At 44.3% G+C, this 19,907-nt stretch overlaps 1 protein-coding gene and 1 long non-coding RNA gene across 2 annotated transcripts in view; one reads left to right on the top strand and one right to left on the bottom strand.

Moving 5' to 3' along the window:
- LOC126282145 (cyclic AMP response element-binding protein A-like) overlaps positions 1–19,907 on the bottom strand; it is a 633,124-nt gene that overhangs the window by 237,167 nt on the left and 376,050 nt on the right. The gene's annotated exons all lie outside the window — the stretch shown is intronic.
- Positions 1–19,907, top strand: part of LOC126282146 (uncharacterized) — a 49,210-nt gene that overhangs the window by 1,647 nt on the left and 27,656 nt on the right. The window contains exon 2 of the long non-coding RNA XR_007551337.1: positions 11,571–11,692. This is a non-coding gene — a long non-coding RNA (uncharacterized LOC126282146). The remainder of the gene's footprint in view (positions 1–11,570; positions 11,693–19,907) is intronic.

The following is a 19,907-nucleotide window of genomic DNA, read 5'->3' as shown; positions in this document are numbered from 1 at the left end:
ATTAGTCGAGTCCATGCCACGTCGTGTTCGGTACTTCTGCATGCTCGCGGGGGCCCTATACAATACTACTCAGGTGTACCAGTTCCTCTGGCTCTTCAGTGTAAATGTCTGTGGAGGAATGGCAGCCCATTCTCCATTAAGAGGTGAAATTTGAGAAGGTAGTGATGTTGGACGCTTCTATCTGGAGCGGGATTTACGTTCTAATCATCGCAAAAGTGTCCTGTTGGGGACAGATAGGGACTCTGGGGAGTCTAGTCCATTTCAGCAACGTTGTTGTCCTTAAACCATTGGCTCACAGATGCTGCTTTATAACAGTGTACATTTCATGTTGATACAGTCATAGTGTCCGAACTGTACGCAGTGCTGTAAAATGGTCTCAGTTCCTTCCACATTCAGCGTTTTCTTAAGCGCAGTAAGGGGACAGCAACTTACTCTTGTAAAACACCGCCATACCATAACAACCACTCATGGATACTCCATTGTTGCTACTCACATGGTGTCAGGTAACATTCTCCAGGCGTGCGCCAAACCCAAACTCTTCCGGACTGCATAAGGGTGTAGCTTGTTTCATGACTGCAGATCATTCATTTCTAGTCGTTCAGCTGTCCAGTGTCTTCACTGTGTACACCACCTCAAGCGTCACTTAGCACGTGGTTTATTGATGACCTGCCTGATTATTGCACCTCATCCGCTTTAACCCCCTACATACGGAAATTGTACAGTTGCACTAGCTATACAACTGGCAGTGCGTTAAAACTCATGAGTGATCCTTCCGCTGAGCTCATAGGATTTTTTACTATGACCCTCCGCAGTACTCCATGGTCCCTATCCGCCAGTACAGTGCTGCCCGGTATTGGTTTAGCTATGGTTGTTTCTTCGCTTTTCTACTTTGCAGTCACTTCACCAGCAGTCGAAGTAGGCAGCTTTACAAGCGTTGCAATGTCACTGATAGACTTGTTACTCAATTACCCGCCAGGTTAGCTGGGAGCGCTAATGCGCTGCTTCCTGGACTCGGACAGGCGCGCCAGCCCCGGATCGAATCCGTCCGGCGGGTTAACGTCGCGGGTCGGTGTGCCGGCCAGCCTGGATGTGGTTTTTAGGCGGTATCCACATCCCGCTAGGTGAATACCGGGCTGATCCCCATGTCCCGCCTCAATTACACGGCTCGCAGACACTTGAAAAACGTTCACACTGTTTCATGGCTTACACTAGATGCAGACAGCCGGGGTACACTACTTCCGTCACATGGTGGAGGGGGAGTATGGGGTGGCGACAGGAAGGGCATCCAACCACCCCTTAAATTAACCCTGCCAAATCCAATAGTAACCATACCAACCTTGTGTAGAAATGGTTCAAATGGCTCTGAGCATTATGGGACTTAACATCGGAGGTCATCAGTCCCCTAGAACTTAGAACTACTTAAACCTAACTAACCTAAGGACATCACAACATCCATGCCCGAGGCAGGATTCGAACCTGCGACTGTAGCGGTCGCGCGGTTCCAGACTGAAGCGCCCTGCATAGATGCGGGACAATGGCACAAGCAAAAGAAGAAAGAAGAAGAAGAAGAAGACTTGTTTCTCAATTGACATCTAGTGACTAGTCCATGTTGGCCATCACTAGTTCTCCAACTATCCTATTGTGCTGTTACTGCGTCTGTAATGACAACTCAATACTTCCTGCCTCCCCTTCCTTTGATACTGACGGATACACCTGTTGTGACATCTAGTGATCAGTTCTGTATTGCATAGGGCTGTCCGGATAATTTCGATAAGATACTGTACGTACGTGGTACAAACCTTCTCTTGAACTGTGTTTCTTAAGTATTCCACGCGGATAGCATATTCTATCATATTCTGGGAGAACATACGTGACAGCAACATTTCTTCTTGAAATATTTCGGCTGATAACTGTGAAGCCATTTTCATCACTAGTCGATAACAGAATTAAAATCACTCGTACTGCTCCCGCACCTCAGCAATAGATTCAAAGAATCTAATTATCTTGCTCCAAGAGTCCGTAGCTTGCCCAAGTTCTTTGAGTTTCTTATTACTATGACAGAGCCGTGCGAGAGGCTGTAATGATCTCACCGAGTCACTCTGAAGATGGCTGTGCGATTACCAGCCGAAATGCAGAAAGAACAAGCATTGCTGCACCGCATACACGCACGGAATATTTTATTTTGCTGTTTATATACGACGAGTGGGTGAAGCAGGACTCGCTGCCCCGTCCCTGTAAGCAGGGGCTGGCTCCTGTGTGGCGAGCACGACATCCCTGCGCTGAGCCCGCGCCCTCTGGGAACGGAGAGGTCGGTAGGTAGGTGGGTTGGTTCCTTTCACCGGCGCTTTCGCCAGAGCGGGAAGCTCTCACTGGGGCCTGTCTGCTGCTACTGCTGCTTACCCCGCTCTGGTCTGGTCACGACCGTCTCATAGGCCGCGCTCTGTCCACAGCAAGCTGCCGCCGGAGCTCCTGGAATACTCCCTCCTGTGCACCTGCATCTTCAGCTTAGTGACTTCTGGCACGTAAAGCAGACTGCAGTAACAAGAGTCGGAGCAAACAGAAGAGAGCGAGTTGTAGTTGACGCAGTAGTGTAGTCTATCACACAGATTATTTACCGTACAGGGTGGTCCATTGATAGCGACCGGACCAAATATCTCACGAAATAAGCATCAAACGAAAAAAAACTACAAAGAACGAAACTCGTCTAGCTTGAATGGGGAAACCAGATGGCGCTATGGTCGGACCACTAGATGGCGCTGCCATAGGTCAAACGAATATCAGCTGTGAAACTTCCTGGCAGATTAAAACTGTGTGCCCGACTGAGACTCGAACTCGGGACCTTTGCCTTTCGTGGGCAAGTCCTCTACCATCTGAGCCAAGCACGACTCACGCCCGGTACTCACAGCTTTACTTCTGCCACTATCTCGTCTCCTACTTTCCAAACTTTACAGAAGATCTCCTGCGAACCTTGCGAACTAGCACTCATGAAAGAAATGATATCGCGGAGACATGGCTCAGCCACAGCCTGGGGGATGTTTCCAGAATGATATTTTCACTCTGCAGCGGAGTGTGCGCTGATATGAAACTTCTTGGCAGATTAAAACTGTGTGCCCGACCGAGACTCGAAATCGGGACCTCTGCCTTTCGCGGGCAAGTGCTCTACCATCTGAGCTACCCAAGCACGACTCACGCCCGGTACTGGCAGAAGTAAAGCTGTGGGTACCGGGCGTGAGTCGTGCTTGGGTAGCTCAGATGGTAGAGCATTTGCCTGCGAAAGGCAAAGGTCCGGAGCTCGAGTCTCGGTCGGGCACACAGTTTTAATCTGTCAGGAAGTTTCATATCAGCGCACACTCCGCTGCAGGGTGAAAATCTCATTCTGAATGTCAACTGTGTTTTTTTAAAATAGGAACCCGCATTTTTTATTACATATTCGTGTAGTACGTAAGAAAATATGAATGTTTTAGTTGGACCACTTTTTTCGCTTTGTGATAGATGGCACTATAATAGTCAGAAACGTGTAAGTACGTGGTATCACGTAACATTCCGCCAGTGCGGACGGTATTTGCTTCGTGATACATTACCCGTGTCGAAATGGACCGTTTACCAATTGCGGAAAAGGTCGATATCGTGTTGGTGTATGGCTATTGTGATCAAAATGCCAAATGGGCGTGTGCTATGTTTCCTGGACGACATCATCCAAGTGTCCGGACCGTTCGCTGGGTAGTTACGTTTTTTAAGGAAACAGGAAGTGTTCATCCACATGTGAAACGTCAACCACGACCTGCAACAAATGATGGTGCCCAAATAGGCGTTTTAGTTGCTGTCGCGGCTAATCCGCAAGTCAGCAGAAGACAAATTGCGCGAGAATCGGGAATCTCAAAAACGTCGGTGTTGAGAATGCTACTTCAACATCGATTGCACCCGTACCATATTTCTAAGCAAAAGGAATTGCATGGCGATGACGTTTACAGCTCTGCCACTAAGCACAAGAGAAATTACGGGACGATGACAGATTTTTTGCCCTCGTTCTATTTAGCGACGAAGCGCAATCCCCAACAGCGGTAACGTAAACAGGCATAATATGTACTATTGGGCAACGGAAAATCCACGATGGCTGCGACAAGTGGAAAATCAGCCACCTTGGCGGGTTAATGTATGGTGTGGCATTATGGGAGGAAGGATAATTGGCCTCCATTTTATCGATGGGAATCTAAATGGTGCAATGTATGCTGATTTCCTACGTGATGTTCTACAGATGTTACTACAAGATGTTTCACTGCATGACAGAGTGGCGATGTACTTCGAACATGATGGATCTCCGGCACATAGCTCGCGTGCAGTTGAAGCGGTGTTGAATAGCATATTTCATGACAGGTGGATTGGTCGTCGAAGCACGATACCATGGCCCGCATGTTCACCAGATCTGACTTCCCCGGATTTCTTTCTGTGGGGAAAGCTGAAGGATATTTGCTTTCGTGATTGACAACATGCGTCAGCGCATTGTCAACGCATGTGCGAACATTACGGAAGGCGAACTACTCGCTGTTGAGAGGAATGTTGTTACACGTATTGCCAACTGCACTGAGGTTGACGGACATCTTTTTGAGCATTTATGGCATTAATGTGGTATGTACAGGTAATCACGCCGTAACAGCATGCGTTCTCAGAATTGGTAAGTTCACAAAGGTACATGTGTCACATTGGAACAACCGAAATAAAATGTTCAAACGTACCTACGTTCTGTATTTTAATTTAAAAAACCTACCTGTTACCAACTGTCGGAAATTGTGAGCCATATGTTTGTGACTATTAGAGCACCATTTATCACAAAGCGAAAAAAGTGGTCCAACTAAAACACTGATATTTCTTTACGTACTACACGAATACGTAATAAAAAAATGGGGGGTTCCTATTTTAAAAAAAACAGTTAATATCCATTTGACCTATGGCAGCGCTATCTAGCGGGCCAACTATAGCGCCATCTGGTTTCCCTCTTCAAGCTAGACAAGTTTCGTTCTTTGTAGTTTTCTCGTTTGACGCTTACTTTGTGAGATATTTGGCCCTGTCACGATCAATGGTCCACACTGTATACACTAGAAAAGCAGGAGAGAAACCAAGGAGAAACACGGAGAAGGAATTAAAGTTCGAGTAGAAGAAATAAAGAAATATCGAGATTCGATGACGACTTTGCAAGTCTGTCAGAGACTTCAAAGAGCTTGGAAGAGTACGTGAACGTTATGCGCAGTGTACTGGGAAGTAGTTAAAAGACGAAAAGATCCCGATAAGAGAGGGTAGGACTCACACCGAGGGTTCTGCACCAACTTAATTATGTACAGAGATAGTTCATCCATCCCAAGAACTAAGAATCTCGCCTGTTATCGATATAGATACAAGCCAGATACGCGTCTACCCACCCCCGAGAAAAAAGTGCTTTTAACAGGACAAACAGACAGTCTGATAACAAATGAAAACAGTTTTTTGAGTGTGATTTCATTATAAATTAACAGTTTTCGGATTTGTTTCGTTTACGTTTACTGTGAAACCTTGTTTCGGGTCAAATTTAACGATTCTAAGCCAACTTCACTGACAGAAGAAGTAGGTTTTGATGAGCGATTTTGCGAGTATTAACATATGCGACAAAAATGGCGGTATTATTTGACTTCATTGACTTAGAATCTTACACTTACTATAGCACCACGGGACTGTAGACCTTAGTATGCGACGTAAATTTCAACTTGATATGTCCACCAGTTGCGGAAAAAAAGGATTTTTAACAGTCGGGTGGAGAGACAGACAGACAGACGCATAACAAAATGATCCTAGAAGGATTCCGTTTTTATCGATTGAGGTATGGAATCCCAAAAATCAACAAAAATAACACACGGTATTGGAATTCAGTCGGATTCAGATATGCGATGCTGAGGCAATTAGATGAGGAAATGAGACAGTAAATGTAGTAGATGGGTTTTGCTATTTGTACAGCAAAATAACTGACGATTACAGGGGAAGATTTACACAGATTATTAAGTCCTCCGCTACGTTTTTCTGTTTGTGTGTGACGGCTAATTTTAGGAACTACTGTAGGGAATTTGATACGGTTTTCTCTAATGTATAGGCTGACTCGCAGGGGATGGTTGTTCATTTAATTAATTACTGCTACGCCAGACAAGTCTTTCTCCCGTAGATGCATAGCGCTAGTCGTGCAAAGCCGGAGCGGTTCGCTAGTAGTATATAAAATGCAGACTGACTATAGTAGCTTGAAGAGATTCTCTTAATAAAAGAAAAATGTCTTAATCGAAAACAATTTTAAGTCAAAAAATATTTGTTTTGAGTGTATCTCCCATCAGAAGTGATCGTGAACGACGAACAGTACAGCCAATAACAAAACAGAATCTTTTGAAATGTGCCGCTAGAGAAGAATGCTGAAGACAATTTGTGAAAAGTTACCTAATCGATTTTGGGTGTAGAAACGTATGACAACTTCACTGACAGAAGGAGTAGGCTTATACGACACAAGCTAAGGCAACAACGAATAGATAATTTGGTAATGGTTGGAAGTGTGAGGTGTAAACACTGAAAAGGAAAGCCACGTCTCCACTACAATAATGTTCTTATGGATTCAGGTTGCAGTTGGAATGCACAGATGAGGAGACAAAGCATGTTGCTGAAGTGGAGAGCAGGATCAAACCAGCCTTCGAGTTGAAGAGAACAACACCAGTCGGCTGGTTCGATTCGGCCCGCTGCAATTTGCAATCCTATGGTGATCTCTTCGTCTCAGAGTAGCCACCTACACCAGCGTCCTCAGTTACACCGAGTGGCCAAAAGTCAGGAGAATGCGAAGGGATAAGAGCTGTTCGTCGTCTGCTGAAGCGTACGCGATGCATTTGTCTCCGAATGGCCCAGGCAGAAATAGGCTCCTGACGCCCCACACTGAAATCGCCGTCGATCTCAGCCACGGCAGACGTCGATCTCCTCGGGCGTCTCTGCGAAGGGGCGGCGTGACCTCCGTTCGTCAAAAGCTTCTGGCCGTCCTACGGTTTACGCGTAACACTGTCCCTACTTATTGAAGATCCCCGGTAGACACTGTTGCCCTCGGACACCTTAATCCCTGCGTAATCTCCGCTATGCTGTATCTAGGGAGGGGAAAAGATTGTTTATATCTTATGGCCAAATTCGGCGCTATTTTCTTCCAAATTCGGTGTTACTTTTCGCTAAATTCGGTATTATTTTTAGCCATATTCAGTCTTTTTCTCTTTTTTGCAAGATGTATTATTCTGGTTTTGACAAAATCAATGTTGTTCTTTAGCAAAAACAGTTATTTTTGTCAAATAAGGCGTCGACGTTTTTACCAAATTGTCATTTATTCCAAGTTCAGTGTTACTTTTTGCCAATTTCAACCAAAATTCGGTATGAGAGAGATGAATTGTCATTTTAAGATTATACACGAATCTCAGCATTTACTGGATTAGAAGTCAAAATACAAGTTCAACATTCAGTAACAATTAGCTACAAATATTAGTAAACTGCCGTCCTTATATTTAAAGTTTTTACTCGGCAAAGTTACAAATTTCACGAAATATTGAATAATCGCCGATTCCGCGTTATTTAGCTAAAAATTGGTAATTTCGTTTCTTTTGCTTGCATTATCGCCTGCGCGATATTTTCATGTCCTTGGTCACTATCAACGCGTATTGTACCGATTATAAACGCACGTTCGAAGGCGGTTAGCTCGTGTCGTGCTCCGATGTTCATTACGCACCAGTCTGGAACAGATTTCTCATGTATAGTGTCTACACTCATGCCATACGCCTCACCTGGCGTCAACATACTGGCGTAATTCTTGGTATATCTTCAAATGGGACAACCCTTCCAGAGATACCTGGGCACTCGGTTTGTTAGAGGTATTCTTTACTTCAACCCCTGTCTTCTACATCTTCGGCTTCCACGTCTCTATCACCACGGAAGTTATTGCCTGATTGTCTTAACACATGTCCTGTCATTCCAGTTAATGCTTTCCTCACCGAATGTGCGGCAAACGTCCTCTTTTGTTAGGTATCAGCCCATTAAAAAAAAAACTCCGTTCTTACGCTTACGCATCAACTCATTACAAAAGTAAAGTATTAAAAACTTGACTACACTTTGTTATTGCGGAACATTATTGCTGTGCATTCAGGTTCATCGAATGTACTTCCTTCTACTACAGAAAAAATATTCCATAAAGCAGCACTCCGTCTCCGGGCCACAAGTGGTCCACCGTACCGCCGTGTCATCCTCAGGTGAGGATGCGGATAGGAGGGGCATGTTGTCAGCTCACCGCTCTCCTGGTCTGTATAATGTTTTTCTGTGACCGGAGCCGCTACTGTTCGGACGAGTAGCTCCTCAATTGGCATCACGAGGCTGAGTGCACCCAAAAAAATGGCAACAGCGCATGGCAGCCCGGATGGTCACCCATCCAAGGGGCCATGCCCGTCAGCGCTTAACTTCGGTGATCTGACGGGAATCGGTGTATCCACTGCGGAAAGGCCGTTTCCACAAAATATTCGATAAATATTACCGAAATTAAAGTATCTTTAAAGTAACAGATAAGAGCACCAACTAATGCTCGCTACACTAGTAAACGCTGCCCGACAAAAAATGTGAATCACAGAAGTGGAAGAGAAAACGGAACTTCAACCTTAGGAGAGTATGTGTTGTCACTTTGGTGATATCGAGTCTCATTTACAAAGAATTTCGTAGTATGAGCCCACTTATCACTACAGCGTTGCACCCCCTCTGACATGGATGTTGCATGCACTGGTTCAGTTGGGAAGGGTGTCATAAAGCCGTTGCACCCTCTCGTGAGGCAAGCTGGTCCACAGCTGTTGCAACTGCCCTTGACATCTTAGATACTGAGATGGGGCGGAGATGACGGTCGAATTTGTCCCGCACAGGTCCTATCGCTACAGATATGGAGATCTTTCTTGCCCTGGGAGTACCTCAGCATTGCACAGGCAGGTCATTGAGATACGTGCCATGTCCGGACCAGTGTTATTCTTTAAGATAAGTGTCATTTATTGTTCCGTATCCCTTTCACATTCATTAGATTATATGTATCGATCACTTAGAATCACCTTCAGATCTAAGTAGTTGCCTCAGCAACCAGTCTTACCTACTCAGAACGGATATCGAAGTAATCTGATATGTACTCTGATATGTGGTTCTGAGTGGATAAGACCGGTTGCTGACGCAACTACTTTGATGCGAGGATGATCCTGAGTGATCGAAACATGTAATCTACTTAAAAGTGTAGATCTGAGACAGAACAATAAATGAGAATTATCTTAAGCACACTTTCTCACTGTCACAAGACGAATATGTCTGTTATAGTAAGTATTGTTCTGTTGAAAAATGGCACCACAACACTGTCACATGAGAGGTAACACACGAGGTCGTAGAATGTCCGTGGCGTACCGTTGGGTCGTCAGTTTCCCCCATCACTATCATTCGTGTCTTCAAGTCATACGGCCCCCCCCCTCTCTTCCCCCGCAACCCTCGTCCCTATGAGGCTAGGAGTAACACAGCTGTGACTCTACAACTTCGATGGTCATTCGTGTAGTGTCTGGAAAGCCTGCACACTCGGTTCGCTAGACAAACATTCAAACAAGTCGTATTAGTGAGTTTTTTATTACAAAAAGAAAATAATTTTTATAGTTACGCAGATGTGTCGCAACGAAAGGGCAACATACAAAATAATAGATCTTCTAACTACAAACAATCTCAAGTCTGTGCTACATAGAGAGTACAAGCAAAGTGACTAAAGTTGACTCTGCTATCCTGGTCGCTAATCTTGAAGATGCTATTGAACTGGGCCGTCAGCAGTCGGTCGCGGTGCTCATCTCCTCTTCACATAGGAGCCCCTGCTGTCGCGTTGTCTTCTCACAGCCATCTCTTCTCTATCGTTCCCGACTGGCGTGCCACGCTTGACTTGACGCTGTAACAATTCGTAGCAGTGCAGGGCCACGGATGATCGAGGAACACAAAGCCATTCGACAGTAATCCAATATCCCCGGTCACTTCGTCACTCCAAACGCAGTCGTTCGTGCTCTGGTGTTACCGATGGCGTAAACAAGAGACAGTAATTCTATATCTACATCTACATTTGTACTCAGCAAGCCACCCAGCGGTGTGTGGCGGAGGGCATTTTGCGTGCCACTGTCATTACCTCCCTCTCCTGTTCCAGTCGGGTATGGTTCGCGGGAAGAACGACTGCCGGAAAGCCACCGTGCGCACTCGAATCTCTCTAATTTTACATTCGTGATCTCCTCGGGAGGTATGAGTAGCAATATATTCGATACCTCATCCAGAAACGCACCCTCTCAAAACCTGGACAGCAAGCTACTCCGCGATGCAGAGCGCCTCTCTTGCAGAATCTGCCACATGAGTTTGCTAAACATCTCCGAAACGCTATCACGCTTACCAAATAATCCTGTGACGAAACGCGCCGTTCTTCTTTGGATCTTCTCTATCTCCTCCGTCAACCCGATCTGGTACGGATCCCACACTGATGAGCAATACTCAAGTATAGGTCGAACGAGTGTTTTGTAAGCCACCTCCTTCGTTGATGGACTACATTTTCTAAGAACTCTCCCAATGAATCTCAACCTGGCACCCGCCTTAACAACAATTAATTTTATATGATCATTCCACTTCAAATCGTTCCATAGGCATACTCCCAGATATTTTACAGAAGTAACTGCTCCCAGTGTTTGTTCCGTTATCATATAATCATACAATAAAGGATCCTTCTTTCTATGTATCCGCAATACATTTGCATTAACCTGCACGGCTGCTTCTAGTCTCTGTCCAGTGGTTGAGGAATGGCACAGAATATTGCAAGGAGTCCTTTATTTGTTTATGAATGGCAGGTGCAGAGAAGAAAGGGTTGCGATGTGCTGGATGCACAATACTTCGATGCCCCTTCGAGGCGATCAGTCGTAGTAGACCGGAACCCTGACGTAGAGTAAGTCTGTCCTCATGTTCCTATGCAGTCCAATATCGGGTCACTGCTACATCCAAATGGAGCACAAATCTGTATATTGAACGATTCCAGCAGCAGGGAAAATGGAGACGCCTAGGAGGTCCCTTGGAAACTATTTCAGTTGCTAATAACACTGTCTCAAACCAGTACGCAGCATCTCTGTGTCCGTCACAGATTGACACTCTACATCTAACGCTTTTCATGTCCCTCCTATACGCCACCATACCTGGGAACAACGCTAACGGCGGAGGTTCGAGTCCTCCTTCGGGCATGGGTGTGTGTGTTTGTCCTTAGGATAATTTAGGTTAAGTCGTGTGTAAGCTTAGGGTCTGATAGCCTTAGCAATTAAGTCTCATAAGATTTCACACACATCTGAACATTTTGAACAACGCTAAACACGAAAACACTACTGCCCTCTGATAGCCTTTGTACCTGTCAAAAAAAAAAAAAAAATGCAGTTCTAACCATTTACATACCCGCTAATAGTGTGTACATGGGCATGGTTACACTGACATCTGACAATGTCTTCTGGGTGATTCATATTTTTTGCCAGGCAGGACGCATAAAGACACTGGCAGCAGATTTGAAACAGACACCGACACCCGAGCAGGAATTGGAATCCTGGATCTCCTCTTTGCGAAGCAGCAACGCTACTCCGAGCCTGCTGTAATCAAGGTAAAATGTGAGGAGCTACTGTTATTGTTCTTCTAACGAGAATTGTCTGTCGGATTGGCTGCCGTAGCGTGGACCACAAAATGTTTCTTTTTTGTGTTTTTTGCTACTAAACAGTCCCAGCTGTGAAGCAGTTTTCAAGTGAATGCTATTACGAACATATCTGAGTTTCATTCAAAACTTTTAGGTCCGTCGTACACTACTAAAATTCTGTTGGGCGGGATGTACAACATAACTGAAAATGGCTACGCACCGGGAACTGTGAAAATGGAAAAATTAAAAAAAAAATCTAATCCAAGCCTAGTGGGACCAAATCATCCTTTAAAACACCTATTTTGGCTGTGGAGTCCGTGTAAGAAAAATATTGTCGTTGGTGACCGTGTGTCCGTGCACAAACATGATAAACATAACATCTACGGGCCTGCAGAGAGGTACCCGCATTCGTGTTTGGCCGAGCGTACGAAATAACACTAAGCGAGTGGAGGTTAGCACGTCGGGGTACAGCCCTACCCCGGCCCCCGGCTGGCGCCAATGAATGTTTCCAAGGTCGCGGAGCCGTTGCTGCTCGCATCTGCGGCGCAGACAACGTGCCTCTTGTTTGTGTGGTGGTGGGCGGCGTAGCAGAGGCAACCGGAAGTGCTGCCTGGGGGCGCCTCTTCCACCAGTCCCCTAGATAAAGAAAAAATTCTGTCGGCGCTTCTGAAACCTACTCACTGGCGTTGCCGCGGAAGCTGGAACTGTTTTTGCCAGGAAGCTGTGGTGTTCTTCGGTACATCACAAATATTCTTGATCAGAAAACCTGAGTGACAGTATAAACACAGTTTTCGCTAGGATGAGACACTGCAACTATCCTTGAACTGGTGGCTCTCTCTTATTTTAACAGATGGCAGCCATAGTAGCTTAGATGACGGACCCGCGAGCATACGTACTGTCGGTATAAATCATGACGGTGGTTAAATTACAAACACCATTAAGTGGAACATGTTTTGGTGACGAAGTTCCATGACATCAGACTATGTGCGTACGTCCTAGAATAAGTAACAAACCTTCCTGCTTTCACTCATTGGGAGAGGACTCTTTTTTTTTTTTTAATTTTTAATCAAATTTGTCGTATATACCGCGCAGATAGGTAGAAAAGACAGAGTAACTATCGGTGGAATTAGAGAAAAGGTGTCCACATTAGGAATGCAGTACGAATCGCTCTGTTAAATGCAGAAGAGAGAGAGAGACAGAGAGAGAGAGAGAGAGAGAGAGAGAGAGAGAGAGAGAGCTGATAAGTGGAACAAGTACGTTGGTGGCCTTTATGAGGGGAAGGAACTGTGTGATGACGCGATAGAAGATGAAATTAGGAAGACGTAAGCGATCCCGCATTAAGGTCAAAATTACACATAGCTTTCGCAGATTTGCAATCAAATAAGGAAAAAAGGACAGGTAACATTTCTTTAGAGTTTCTAAAATCGTTGAAGGAAGTAGCAACCAAATGATTATTCAAGCCAGTGTGCAGAGGCTACGAAACTGAGGACATACCATCGGGATTTCGGAAGAATGTCATCTACACAACTCCAAAGATAGTATGGGCAGATAGTTCAGGCATTTAAATTGCTGACAAGAATAACATACAAGAGAACTGGAAAGAAAACAGACTTTGTTGGATGACTAACAGTCTGATTTCGGGAAAGGAAAACGGCACTCGAATGGCAGTTCTGATGTTGTTCTTGATAATAGATGCCACTCACCAGAAACATCAAGATACTTTCATAGAACTACCGAGAACTAAATGGTGGAAAATCTTCAGAAAAGAACCGTAGGGAAAGACAATTAATTTACAATATCTGCTACAGCGAAGAGGGTACAATAAGATGCAGACCGTGAACGATGTGTTCAGTTTAGGAAGGGCGTAAGGCTGAGATGTAGTCTTTCTCCTCTACTGCTCAAACTATATGTTGAAGAAGCAATGACGAAACTTATATTGTACAAAATGAAGAGTCTAATAACCATGGAATATGTTCTGGGTTTAGAAACAAGAAAGGCGAAAGCTATGAGGAGTAGCAGAAATGATATTAGCGATAAACTTAACATGAAAACTGAGAACCACGCAGTACAGAAACTGAAGGGATTGAAGTAGGAAGAAGGAAGTAAGTTTACGGTTCAACGTCTTGTCAACAACCGGACGGAGACGGAGTACAAGCTTGGATTGTTTACAGGATGGGGAAGGAAATCGGTCGTGCCCTTCCACATCTGTATGAAGTGATTTAGGGAAATCACGGAAAACCTAATTCTGGATGGCCGGAAGCGAATTTGAAACGTTGGCCTGCCGAATGAAAGTCTACTGGCGAAGGAACTGTGCTACGTCGGATGTTAACCAACGCATGACGGACGAAGCAGACTTGCATAGGCACAGAGAGTATTTCTCGTAAAAAACAGTGTACTAGTAGGTATCAAACATTGGAGTTAATCTGAGAAAATGAGCGTGTGGCGAACAGCGTTGAATGCAAGTGAATCATGGACTGTCGGAAAACCGGAGAAGAGAATCGAAACATTTGAGATGTAGTGCTACAGAAAAATTCTGAAAATTAAGTCGAATAAAATGGGGATGTCCTGCGCGGAATAGGAGGAAAATACGGTGTAGAAGACGGTATAAGGTGACAAACATGGGCTAAGACGTCAGGGATTAAATTCCATGGCAACAGAGGGAGCTATAGTTGGAAAAAAACTGTACGGAGAAACAAGATAGAAATATACCAAATAAATAATCGAGGACATTGGGTATATGTGATAGTCACAAAAAAAAAGAGATTAGCGAAAGAGAAAAATTGTGGTGGTCCACATAAAACCAGTCAGAAGAGTGATGACCGGAAACGAAAAAAAGAAGCATACATGTAGCCAACGTCTTATTACACATCTGATTAGAAAAATGAGTAACATCGTACAAAACACGTACTAATAACACATCACAATAACTGGTAACAGTGTCTTTTAGACAGTAAGGGATAAAAATAGTGTAAATCTAGTAATTTGTTCTGAAGTGACACTGCGGCACTATCTTCTGCTTATACCATGGCTTCCTAAAGGCAAGAATGTACACTGGTGTGCAAAGTGACTTTTACAAGATGTGTGACTACCGGTAACGTAGCTCGATGAAACTTGGACCCCACATAGAAAGATGTGCTAGTACGATAGGAAACTGAAGGAAATACGCAACAAGAGGAACAGAAATGACAGTTTTGTACAAAGATAGTACTTACACTGAAGTTACAGCGATTCAAGATGGTCGCCTGAACGTTATAAAACGCGACACACGGTTGTTAATAGGGTGTGAGTCCACCACGGTCGAAAGTGCATCTTCTAAAACGTGCTCCTATCCTGGACACAAGGTTGATAAGGAGTTTTTATGGTATGGTGTTCCATTCATCCACCAGCGCGGTTGACAGTTGGTTCAAATGGTTCTGAGCACTATGGGACGTAACATCTGAGGTCATCAGTTCCCTAGAACTTAGAACTACTTAAACCTAATTAAACTAAGGACATCACACACATCCATGCCCGAGGCATGATTCGAACCTGCGACCGTAGCGGTCGCGCGGTTCCAGACTGAAGCGCCTAGAACCGCTCGACCACATCGGCAGGCGGTTGATAGTTGCTGGACGGTCTTTGGTGCCTGTGAACGTGCTACAGTACGTCCCCCCAACGATCCCACACGGGAGATTTAAGTCAGGAGAACGGGCAGGCCATTCTCCGAATATCCTCTCGTTACGAGAGCTGCTCCAACCTCTTAGATCGATGCGGTTGAATACTGTCAACTATAAAAATGAAGTCTGGGCCGAATGAATCCCTGAAAAGACGCAAGTTCGGAAGAAGTACAGCGTCACAATAACGCTGACCGGAGAGTGTATCATGTTCGAAGATTTGGGGGTAAAAATTTGGAAATTTGTGATAAAGTGCTGAGGTGATCGGTTCCTAGGCTTACACACTACTAGCTAACTTACGCTAACGACAGCACAGACACCCATTCCCGAGGGAGGACTCGAACCTCCGACTGCAGGAGACGCGCGAATCGTGGCAACGCGCCGTAGACCGCGCGGCTATTTGGAGTCACTACGCCCGTGCAACATTACGCCTCCCCACACCATAATAACGGGGCCACAAACACGATCATGCTGGATATATTGGACGTACTATCATATGAGGAGAGGTAGGAACGCGTAATGCACTCAGGACCCCGTTACACATTGGTCCCAGCTCTCGCCATGTGACGGTACATCCAAGATTTCATGGGAGCATGCGTGGTGGTCATACACACTAATAAGAAATATGTACCGCATTTTCTAATGTCCGGGGCACTATCATAAACTGCGGTGACTTCAGCGCAATTATTTTCTGTGAATAAAAGTGTGATTTTTGTTCGTCTCACTTCGTATTTTTTAAGCACTATTGTGTGGCACTTCTTTCTGCATTTTTTCCAATTTACATCGAGCTAGTTGGAAGTGACATATCATGCGAAAGTTATTATCATCCTTAGGTTTTGCACGCCAGATGTGCGTAAATAAGGCAATGTCGCCTTGGAGATTGCCCGTGCTATTGCACAGAAACATTCCAGGGGTAAAGTTATTATCATCCTTAGGGTTTGCACGCCAGATGTGCGTAAATAAGGCAATGTCGCCTTGGAGATTATTGCCCGTGCTATTGCACAGAAACACTCCAGGGGTTGGACACTCTGTTATATGCACAGGTGGTGGTTGTTAGTGTTTAACGTCCCGTCGACAACGAGGCCATTAGAGACGGAGCGCAAGCTCGGGTTAGGGAAGGATTGGGAAGGAAATCGGCCGTGCCCTTTCAAAGGAACCATCCCGCCATTTGCCTGAAACGATTTAGGAAAATCACGGAAAACCTGAATCAGGATGGCCGGAGACGGGATTGAACCGTCGTCTTTCCGAATGCGAGTCCAATGTGCTAACCACTGCGCCACCTCGCTCGGTATATGCACAGGTTACACTCTCTTAAAAAGTCCACGATGATTGTGTAAGTATTCGGTATTTTCCTGTGCGGGGACAGTGGTGACGGTGAAATGCAGAGAGAGTAAAGCGAGAGCGTCCGGTGCTGGCAGAGGTAGTCCGTGTTGAGCTAAGGCGAGCGTGAAGTGTGTCCCATCGCAGACGGGGCGAAAAGCCGGCGCGCTCAGGTGACTCTTCCGTATCCGGCTGGTTGCGCCACTGTTCAGCAAACCGGCAGTTCTGACCACTGCCGCAGTTCTTCGTCGCTCTCACTCGCAGGTTGTTGCAGAGCCGGACAAAATAATTGCTAATACTCGACTAAAGAGGGCGCTCCTTTTTGGAAAAATTCCATTACGACAGTAGCTCAGTACGTACATCTCATAGTTCACAATTTATTGCACACGTGGTTCATTCAGTAAATAATTTTTCTTATTCCTTGTGGCTGTTTCCACGCTGTTCGGAAAGCACGTAGATAGCACATTTTCGCAATATAAATATCTCGTGACCTCACTTACACGTGGACTGTCGTACTGAAGGCTCAATGGCCTTTGTGGTCACATCTGCTCCGACCTTTTTTGCTGGCAGACAATCCTTTTTCTACGGGACACGTCTTTATCTTCCAGCTCTAGGCCACGTGTGAGTCAGCCTGTTATAAAAGCGTTGGTACTATCACCAATTTACGTTCGACGAGTTCGACATTGCAGTGATATAATCGATGAAACATTCATGCACAAATAAATATGTCGTCAAAAAAGGAAATTTTTCCAATACGAAGTTTCGAAGGCGGATCCCCGGTTATCACGAGCAGTGAGCAGTGAGTCTTCTAAAATTTCCACCAATAATATTCCCCGAATGCCCTCTTTTCACGGAATGGAAGTTCATAGAGGTTGGTTGGTTTGGGGAAAGAGACCAGACAGCATGGTCATCGGTCTCATCGGATTAGGGAAGGATGGGGAAGGAAGTCGGCCGTGCCCTTTCAGAGGAACCATCCCGGCATTTGCCTGGAGTGATTCAGGGAAATCACGGAAAACCTAAATCAGGATGGCCGGACGCGGAATTGAACCGTCGTCCTCCCGAATGCGAGTCCAGTGTCTAACCACTGCGCCACCTCGCTCGGTAGTTCATAGAAAATGATGAAAATAACGAAAGCAGAATTACAACATTGATGCAATGAATGACAGGTAGCATTAGTGTATTCATTTAGAACGAAAACGAGAACAGAGGTGACCTGATTCAAAACGTACTTGTCTTTTACTACTAACAGTTCATGAAATAATATTACACTCTACGGTTCTACAACTGTACATAACGATCATTGTACGTTATATTGCGTTTGGTACGAAATTCCCGCACAGGCTGGAATAATATGGCATTTACTATAATCTGGTGTAGTTGATATGGTCTGATAAACAACATGCACCTTCAGTAAGAAATCTTTTACAGTCCGAATGGTGGTACGGGCTGGTTAGCTTACATGTACACCACAGAAGAAACATTTGCTCCACACGCTTTATGAAGCTGCAAAGGCTCCTTACTCGCACTGTGTTTTCCTTGTCTCTAATGGAATATCACCCGAGTGCAGTTAGGTGTTTTTACTACGAAGCTGTTAGTATTTTTTGACATTTTTATGGTAAACGCGTTTGCGAAATTGCAATCTGCTATCGCCTGACCTCTAATTTAGACTGTAAATCTCACTTCACGAAGCAAAGGTGCATTGTTTACCTGTAGACGCAGAGATGGTGCTACTGATGTTATTAACGAATGGAAGACACTCTTAGATTTTAATGACGCCTCCTAAAGAACTTTTGTCATTATAACCCTGCAAAAATCGTTAATGTTTATCTCCCCTGTTGTCACGTTTGTTATAGAGGTAGTAGGTATGGTTGTGTCTAACATGAATGCGTACTATTATTAATAACTTTCTTCACAATGTTTGCACCCATCGTACAGGTTAGCCTTGTCGGCTTCCGTTTGTTCTTACGTCAGCTAAAAGCAGTTTTAAATTAGTTATCATCGTATATGGCTTCAAGATATTATACTGCAAAGGGAGTTAGCTACAACCGTTACCAAACAATCGGAATAAAGTTTTTTTCGTAACTACCGTTCAAAATATTAAAATCGTTACCACTCGAGTCTGTGTCGACTTGTCGCCGTCTTAAACTGAGTTACCAAAATTCAAAGGAATGATTGTCCCATCTGAAGATGTGCCGTGTGCGACGTCCGCACCTTATTGTTGGATGCACGGTATGGCGTGTGTCCAGATACGATATTTGAGCAGCCTGTTACAGTCAGCTGTGCAGTTAGTGTCTCAAGTAGAAAAGAATTCCCAGCATTAAATAAATAATTGAATGTATCGAAGAAAAATTGCTGCCAGTAGTAGTAGTAGTAGTACGTAAAGGTACAAGCAGGTTGCTATCACCTTAACATTCTTATTTTTTGTCTGTCAAGATATAGCTCGATGAAAATATTTGAATGGCTGTAGACAGTTCACGGAAAGAATACTGGAGTGGTAGAAAGCACATTAAAATGGTCTTAAGGTTCTTTGACAACTCATTCGTTGCTACATTTACAGATAAACTCAATATATAACCGCAACGTATATCTTGTGTGCCCTCTTTTTAAAATTATTTGCGTCTGAATAGCTCTCTTAACATCGATGGTTTGCAGAGATATACAGAAAAATAATTGTGTAAGTGTGCGCGCGAGAATATATATGGTATGCATCTTAGAGCATGTGTTTACTGGTCCATACCACCATCTCTCAAAATATGGAATATTTCTTAACACCCTGTAGATAAGGAATATTGTAAAATATTGTCCTAAAACGCAAATGATTTATATAGCATGTTTTCGAATTCTAATCTGATTATCGCAAGTGTCCCTGTTCAGTGTTACAAAGTGATGGAATTCTTTGGATATTTATATGAAGACTCAAATATAGCGGATTTCGGTGTGACATAATGGCACATATTTGTTAATTTAATTAGACTTATTTCTAGAAAAGTTATTTCTAGAAAATTGATATGATCAAACTGAAAACGGATAATTAATTAAGCGACACCGTCTCGCGACAATAAGTGAAACATTGATACCCAGCAAAATAAAAACCTACAGCCCTGAAAACATTACGTAGTTCGAGTTTGGGCTCATCCCAGAATTAATTTATTTTTGCACCTGGAGGAGAAACTTAAAATTTGTATATAAACAATCTTGTGTTGAATTAATAT

The sequence above is a fragment of the Schistocerca gregaria genome, chromosome 7, assembly GCF_023897955.1.
Source record: "Schistocerca gregaria isolate iqSchGreg1 chromosome 7, iqSchGreg1.2, whole genome shotgun sequence".
NCBI classification, from domain to species: Eukaryota; Metazoa; Arthropoda; class Insecta; order Orthoptera; family Acrididae; genus Schistocerca; species Schistocerca gregaria.
The sequence above is the reverse complement of the archived record's forward strand: the minus strand, read 5'-3'. Positions and strand labels throughout refer to the sequence as shown.